Here is an 8,658-nt window from a genome sequence, read left to right as displayed (position 1 = left end):
CCAACAGCTGGAATGTTGTTGTTCATTTTCCCTACACCAGACGAGAGAAGATTATAACATGCAATCAAAGAGACATAGTCAACATCCTCTAACTCAATTTCTCGGCAATGGGTGTGCTATGGACTGACCTATCCATGCAGTGCGGTTCGACAATCTGTTAATCAACTAATCGGAGCAAAGGGGGTTTGTACACTCTAGTTCCCCCACACACCTACTGCGCGTGACGAACTTTGCGAGGAAATGTCATTGTTGTCAACATTGGTTTCGTCCAACAATGGCTGTCATAATTTTTCTCCATGCGATCCATTGCACTCACTCCATGTGGCATGGGTGGCAGTTTGCATGCAACATTCCCGTTGTACATTGTCAAAACTTCAATCAGCTTCTCCTTGGACGAGGACGTTGACAATGACGAGGAGGGTGTCCTTGGAGAGACGGCACTGAGTGCCTCCTGTGACAAGACAATCATGATGTGAGAGTGCATTGAGGACTAGCAACAATCATTGACTGTGAGTAGTTGGATCTTTTGAAGGTCTATAATCTCAAGGCACGGAGTGAGAACGAATGTTTGGGCTAAATTTAAAAAATTCCTTTGTAGGTGGAAAAATATATCCCTCTGCCCCCGATCCCCTTGTCTCAATTGCTCCCAATGCCCACTATCCGCCAAATCACATCTGACACCCAAGAGATGCAAGAAACATTTTTCTCGAGTGGGTACTTGCTGGGTTTGGCTGTCTTCATCGTGGCCACTGCCACCACACCAAAGATGAAAAAAAGAGACGTGGACGAGGATGTGAAAAGGGAGTGGAATGCGCACTCACTCTGAAGCATGAAGAATTTGAGGAAGAAATTAGGAACACATAGTGGGCATTCTTGTCGAATTCCTTCTTTTACATTTGGGATGGGAATCATCGCCACACAGGGTGGATGACCGAGATAAGGACATGTAAGTGTTGTACTCCATTTATTTGGGTGATTCAACATTAGTACCCACATTTCATTTGTTTTCAACTCATGAATTCTTTTTTTCCTTTTGAGTGCCAGCCTTTCCTAATGACGAGCGCCGGCATATACGCGTCCAATGCTGTTTAGTGGAGGTACCCTTAGAAGATGAAGGAGAGTTGTTGTCTGCATTATCAAGGATGAATAGATGAGTTCGATGATTCCTGATGAACGCACTATGTCTTTAGGTGCCTCACCCTTGCTGAAGGATTGTTTAATATGTTGCTTTCGACTCCAGGCTAGCAAAGAAGGGGGTTGTCACCACCACTTTTTTGGACCTCATTTGCGAGGCCAGAGTGTTGGGTGCTGTATCAGATGTGGCAATCCACCGAAGATTGTCAACTGAGCAGAAACAGCAGCTGGACGCCCACAAAAAGAAGGCAGCTACTACGAAAGTGCATTGGTACAAAAACCCTCTTCCATTAAATGATGTGGAAGGTAAGGATCAATAATGGGCCACTTTTCCCTTTCCTTCTCTATTTTTTGTAATATGTTTGATGACAAGGCAACGAATGCAAGTGCAGGACACATATGACAAACACTTGCATCCAGTCATCCATAGCTGCACAGTGAATTGTCAGATGCTGACTTTCGAAAGAAATGGAGAGAAGCGTACTACAGTGTGGACGACAAGCTCTTGAAGCGTATGCGTTGACTCCTAAAGTTGGCTGACCTTGCACTAGGGGCAAGATGGTACAAGTAAGTGATATGTGGGGATTACATGTGGAATGACAATGATTAGATGACAAGCTTGTGTGCGAAGTGATTGTTTATTAAAACCACTTTCAGTTTGCAAGACTGTCACCACTCTAGATTGGGGGATGAAGCCCCCAAGGGTGATCAACAAGGAGAGGCTGTATAGCCTCGCAACATCGGGGTTGATCAAGGACGATAAAGTAAGGTCTATGGAAGTTCTGGCAAGCGATGACAAGGGGATGCGTCTCATGATGGGCATTCCTGATCATATGCTTCAGCACACCCTAAACCCACGATAAATAGGCTACTTTGCTTTTGACTCGTGTTGCCATTGCTCAATTGATGAACACTTGTTTTGGGCGCTTTTCTGCAGATGGAAGTGTGGTTTTTAGGACGTGGCTAAGACTAGAGACACTATGGTCCAAAATGCATGAAGTTGGACTCCACATTTTATGTACTAAAACTGGCACCGATGGTCATATTCGACTACAGGAGAGAAAGGGAGCACTAGAGCATGGGGGTAGAGGGACAGAGAGTTGTCAATGGAGGCTATAGAAGTATGTGAGGGAGTACGATTAGTAGAGGGGGGTTTAAATAGATAGGTAGTGACTAGTGAGAGCCATTAGGAAGGTCAAGCGATTGGCGAGGATTCTGAGACGTTTGATTGTTAGGGAGGTGGGAAGGCGGGTTGTTCTAAGTACTAACAATCGGAGTAGAGTAGTCTTTGACCCCAAAAAAAGGAAAAGTTTAGTTAAAGAGGAAATAAGAGAACTTTAAGGAAAAATGAAAAAATTAATACAAAACAGAGATTAAAAAACAAGGAGAAATTAAGAGAAAAATTATTAGGAGAAATAAGAAAATAATAAAGATTTAAGAAAATTAAGAAGAAATCAAGGAAAATAGGGGAAGTTTTTAGGAACAACTAAGAGAATAATTAAAAAATAAGCAAAAAGAGGAGAAATATAAGAGAAGTAAGGGAGAAAAAGACGGGGGGGGGGGGGGGGGGGAGAAAAGGGGACAAGATGGGGAGATAATTAGGAAAAACATTAGGAAAATTTCAAGAAAAATATAAGAAATTTTAGAAATAAATTGGAAAACTTAGAAAAAAAGGAAATTACGGAGGGGGATAGGAAAAAGTGGGAAAGCAAGGGTTTAAGTACTAAGGGGGAAAGGGTAGGAAGTGTGCCCGAAGTGTGTGTGGGGGGGGGGGGAAGACTTTACAACACCCCTTTGCATAGTGAAAAGACAAAAGAGTGAAGCTAGACAATGAAACAGGACTAATTGTATTAATGAAAAAGTTTGTACAAGTCGGTGGAACCATGTTTATAAAGGAGATTAGCAATGGGCACTTTTGTAGAAATGACTTTGTGGAATATGGAAGTTGAGCTTGGATAAGTCCTGGAAAGCATCACTTTTACTGAAGAGGGGAGTCTGCCTACCTGCCACCATCCAACAAGAAAAATGTGGTGAGAACCTGCTTAAACCTTAGTTGGGAAGACAGGTGTCATAAACACCCCTCCCTTGTTATCGGTGTCACAATAAAAATGAGGACTTAAACCTAGACTTAACAGGCTTGATGTAGTTTTTGAGAGATTGCTTGGGGTAACATTGAGTTTTAGGGGGAGAGAGTATGACGACAGTAATGAATTTGGAAAATTTACGGAGAGAAAAAAGAGGAGAAGAGGTAGGCAGGAAAAACAAGGGGGTTAATGAATTCACTGAGTTGGCATTATGAGAATGGAATTTAGGAGAAGGATGGGGTAGAAAAGGGCAAGAACAAAAAGGCATGTGAGGGGAGGGAAGAAAGTTAAAAGAAGGGGGTTAATAAATAGACAAATAAGAAGGATTAAATTAGAGTTTCTAAATAAAGGGTTAGGGAGGTTAGGAGTGTTTTAAAAGGAAAAAGTTAGTAAAGGGTAATAATAGTGTGTAAAGTGGTGTAAAGGAGTCATGGGTTAGTAGATTTTTAGAGCAATGGGTGGGTTTAAAAAAGTGAGAGTCATGGATGGGTTTAACAATAGTGAGAGTCAGTACTAGACTAATAGGTAGAATTTTGGTAAAGAAAAGTGAGAGAGCGGGGAGAGAGAAGGGGGGGGCTGGGGGGGAGGTTAAATGAACTAAGAGAATGAAAAGACAGTGAGTCCAAGACGCAATAAACCAAAGGAATGACGTAAAAAGTGAAGAACGTTAAAATTATTGCCGTGAATCATCCCAGGACAACCATCGGTGATTCATTGAATCCCCCGATTACATTCACAATCGAAGTCAACTGCACTTGGGTCAATGAGTTATGATTGCCGCGATCCATTCAGAGCATGCGAATCCTCATACCAAGCATAAAAACGTAGAAATACAAGCCCAATAAGTGATACAATCAAGGCAAATAAATGAAGGAAAGGGGGGGAAAAGGACCATAACGAAGTGCAAAACCATTTGCATGGAGAGAGAGGCGAGTTGAAGGGCAAGTTTTGAGGGAAGCTATCATCATCACAGACTGTTCGAAGGCATAGGGGCATAGTCATTGCAGAGGCGTAGTGAAGATAAGAGTGGGGGCATAGTCGTAGACCATGCGGACGCACAGTAGAGGAGGGTGCAGACAAGGGCACAAACAGTGAGAGATCACAGAGCCAAAGAGGTTGAAGCGGGGGTACTAATAAGCAGTACAATAGGATTAGGAAAAAACTGAGGGGAGTTTGGAGTTTGATGGAGGTCAGCAAGCAAGCCCAGATGGCGGGGTCGAGGGAGGAGGCAGGTAGGAAAGAGATGGGGAGGGGGTGGTATTTAAAGTCCGTTGGTGTTTAGTCGGTTATTTAAGCAAGGGAAGGGAATAGTTCAACGTAATGCATGAAGATAGAGGGTCGAGGGAACAAAGCAGTCGAAGGGCCATGGAGTTGAGATTTCGAGGGGGGGTTGGGGGCAGGGGGGGTTGAGTGCATAAAAGGAAGAATAAATAGGAAAATAATTGGGGGTGCAGGAGGGAGATAAAATAGCGGGAGAAGAAGAAACTTTAAAATTTTAGGAAAGAAAAGAAAAGCGGCAAAAATTAAGAGAAATAAAGAAAGAATTGGAGTAATTAAGAAAAAAGAGGAGAAATTACATAAATGAAGAAAAGATAAGCAAGCTAGAATAAATTAAGGAAATTTTAGAAAAAGTTAAGGAAAATTAAAATTACAAAAAAGAAAAATAATTAAGGAAAAAAACTTTTTTGAAAAAGGAAAATAAGGGGAAAATCGGGAAACAAGAGAAGGATAAAACAGGAGGACTTTGAGAGGACATTAAGGGATGTTAGGTTAGGTAGGTTTGGTAGAGTTAGGTTAGGGAGAGGAAAAAGTATTAAGAAAATTAGAAAAAAAGGAAATTTTTTTAAAAAGGTTTAAAATGGGAAAAAGAGAGATAAAAGGGGGACTGAAGAAGAGAGGGAGAGAGAGAGAGAGAGAGAGAGAGAGAGAGAGAGAGAGAGCATAGGGAGAAACTGGGGGAAGTAAGGGAGATTGAGGGAAAAATACGAAGAAGGTAAGAGACCAATAAAGGGAGAAATAATGGAAATTGAGGGAAAAGAAATTAGGGGCATTCAAGGGAAAATATAGCGGGGAAAATAATGGAATTTAAGAGAGATTACCAAACAAGGAGAGAAATTGAAAGAGGGGTTTCGAAGGGGGGTTGTCGGGGGGAGAACTAAAGAGCAAGTGGCCAAACCAATGGAGGAAGGGATAGTAAGTGTGTGTGTGTGTGTGTGTGTGTGTGTGTGTGTGCGTGCGCGTGCATGCGCGCATGCGTGTGTGTGTGTGTGTGTGTCGTGTGTGTGTGTGTGTGTACCCGCCTTTGCCCCAGTAGGGTACATCACACTAGGTGAGACAGTAGGTCATCACCTAGTGTGATGACCTACTTTCTACCCAAGAGAAATAGAAGTGTAAATAGATTAAGTTTGAGTTGAGGGAAGGTATTTGAAGAGATGTAATCAAGGATAATATTTTTTATTCTATTGGTTGGAAGCCATTGTCCTTGCAAATGTCTAAGAGAGTGGATAAGTGGAGGAAAGCCTCGAAACTGTCAGAGCAAGAGTAGAGAATGGGAAGGATGAAGATTAAGCAGACTTTATATAAGGAGGGAAAAAGGTCAGTTACTATGACAACTTATGAGGGAGATGGTAGGGAAATTGAGAAGTTTTTTCTTCCAAACAAAAGTGGTAAAGTACTCACCTAAAAAAGGAGATGAAAGGGTAACATGTGTATTTAGAAAGGTGGTGACAAGGCTGATGACGTTTTGATTATAGTCAACAAAAGAGGAAGAAAGACTACATTTCAGAGAGACAATGTGTAGTGGATAGATGGTAAAGGGGTCGTTGTCATGGAGTGGTCTGGAAGGGTCAAGAAACTTGGTGAGGTAGGGATTATTTATGAAGAGGATGTCATCGACATATCTAAAGGTATAGAGAAAGTGAGATAGAAAAAGGGTTTGACCAAGGCGTGCAAGTTTCTTGATGAATTTGAATTCGAAAGAAGTAAGATATAGGTGGCACCAAAGCGGGGAACAAGAGAAACCCATGGAGATGCCTTTAACATGGGCCAACCTGAATGACACAAAAATCGAGTAAGAAGTGTTGTAATAACTTAGAAATGTACTAAAGGAGTCAAGGGTTTGGACTTTGGTTGATTTTGTGAGAAAGAAACAATCGTTTTTTTGGAAGAATCCTTTAAAACCTAGTTTGGTAGCAAGATTACAGAATTAAGATAGGGATTCCATAAGACTAGAGGTGCCATGGTAAGGAATGGCTTCATAACAGTTTGCAATGTCAGCAGAGTAGAGAGAATGGATTTCATGGGGTAGGCTAATAAGGAATTCTAAGTTTGAGTCTATACCCCAAAGTAAATTGGTGTTTACATTGAGGAAGGTTTTGTAGGTAGCTGGAGTTCATCTCCATGGGTGGATATGACATTTTTAAGTTCCTGTAGTCTTGAAGAAATAAGGTTAGTGAGAGGAGAGAAAATGCAGTCACGAGCATTAGTTAGCCAATGGAAGTTGTGTTTGTGTGCCTTATAACTACACATGATATAAGGAAGGTTGTTGGAGATGTAGGGAATTCTAAGGGTGTCAAGCATGTTTGTAATGGATACTAGTGTACCAGAAGGTGAAGCAGTTTGGGGTACAAATTCAAGTGAGTTTATTCTATCAAGGGTGAGTTTTTGAAATAAATCTTTGCAAAGGACAATGGGAGTTTGGGAATCTTTGTCCAAGCCAGTGATAAACACATGGTTAGAAAGCCAATTTACTTCATCAAGAAGATTTTTGTTTTCCAAAATGGATTGTTGGGTTTTTAGGTTGGGAAAGAGAATGAGGAATTTTTCCCAAAAAAGGTGGGAGGGTCTAAGTTGAGATAGAGGAAAATTTCTTGAAATACAATTGTAAGTGCTTGAAGTGTTGCCTGAGGATCTAAGGGGGTAATGGGAATGTGATTAAGGCCAAAAAGGATGTGAGATTTAAGAAAGGGATGATGAAAGAAGTTGGGGTCAGAAGTGCAAACATGCAATTGCTCATCAAAAGCGTTAAGAAAGGGTTTAAACCTCTTAAGTGAAATTCATTGACTGATGGAGCTAAAGGATTTTGCTAGGAAGATGAGCTTTGGTTTGTAAAGTAGAGATCTTAGGGGTGGAGTATATCTCCAGCTAAAAGCAAAGGAGTCAAAAGTGTGGAGAGTGTCGGAATCAGTGTTAAAGATCTCTAAAAAGAGACTTGGGGGGGATTTTAGTTAAAATTTTGTTAGCATAAAGAACATGAAAGTAAATAGAACTTTTCTTCTTTGGAATAGATTGGAAACGAAATAAACCATTATTAAGTAGTATTAAGGATTGTACCTCGAATTCCTCAGAAGGAGCGCTCTATAAAAGAAAACACGTGGGAAATGATCTATCCCAGTCAATCGAGTAGTGTGATGTATTATCATCATCCAGTGCTTTTCTTTTGGGAGCAGAAGTTGCAGAAGACTCCAATTGGGAATCTTTGACATGCAAGGCGAAAGAGGGGTTGCTAAGAGGAAAGGGAAAGAATGTTGAGGGTGAGGGAGGGGCCCAGGAGGTTGAGAGAGGAAGAGGGGAAGGAGAAGAACACGGAGGGAGAAAGGGATTTTGCCATTTCAAGGAGTAAAATCCTAAAGTGGTAAAACATGACAAGAGAGAAAATTACTTCTTTGGGTAGTTGCATCATCCAGTTTAAGAAAGCAACGAATTTTGCTTGTAGGGAACCAATAGGAAAAAAGAGATCCAAATGGTTGAGAATATGCCATACCACATGGTCGAACGATAGGATAGAAGATTTGCAAGAAAGGTTTGTTTTCTTTATGAGACAAGTGTACTTTATGTAGGGTTTGAAGACGTTTCAATAGTTTTTGACATAATAGTTGTCGTCTTTGATAGAAGAGCCACCATCACTTTGAATGGCACCTTTTGAACGAAAGAAGACTTCCTTGGTGGAACCACATTTAGAATGTTTGATAGCATTTAGGAAGAAAAGGGAATTAAAAAAGTAATTTGAGTTTAGATGTTGACATTCCTATTAGGCATCTTGTTTGCATTGATCCACCTCTTTAGAAGAGAGGTTACAAATGAAGGCAAGTGAGGGTATGGAAAAGGGTACGAGAGAACTAAGGTTATCCAAGAACCATATTTTGTGATCCATCGCAGGAACCTTCATTTCTATTTGTCTAAGAGGAAGAAGGGGAACATAAGAAGCAAAATGTTTAAGCTCACTACTGTCTAGGGGTTTTGGTGGTTGAGAGAGGGACTGAGAGAGTGTTTCGAAGGAGGCTTTGTCTTCAAGGGAAAGAAGGTCAAGATTAATGAAGCTGTGAAAACTAAAATTAGCAAGAGTTGATCCAGCATAGGGATGGGGAGCAAAAAGGCACCATTAAGGACGAGGATGTCATTGGCAAGGCCAAGGAGGATTGTATGGTAATCATTTAAAGCT

General features: G+C 41.0%; 1 pseudogene; it reads left to right on the top strand.

Annotated features, from left to right (window-relative positions):
* Window positions 1-296: 296 nt before the first annotated feature.
* On the top strand, window positions 297-2,101 carry LOC147891654 (uncharacterized; annotated as a pseudogene).
* Window positions 2,102-8,658: the final 6,557 nt, after the last annotated feature.

The sequence above is a fragment of the Dipteris shenzhenensis genome, chromosome 17 (assembly GCF_047967505.1).
Source record: "Dipteris shenzhenensis isolate YYH24624 ecotype China chromosome 17, Dip_SZ_1.0, whole genome shotgun sequence".
Classification (NCBI taxonomy): domain Eukaryota; kingdom Viridiplantae; phylum Streptophyta; class Polypodiopsida; order Gleicheniales; family Dipteridaceae; genus Dipteris; species Dipteris shenzhenensis.
The sequence above is the reverse complement of the archived record's forward strand: the minus strand, read 5'-3'. Positions and strand labels throughout refer to the sequence as shown.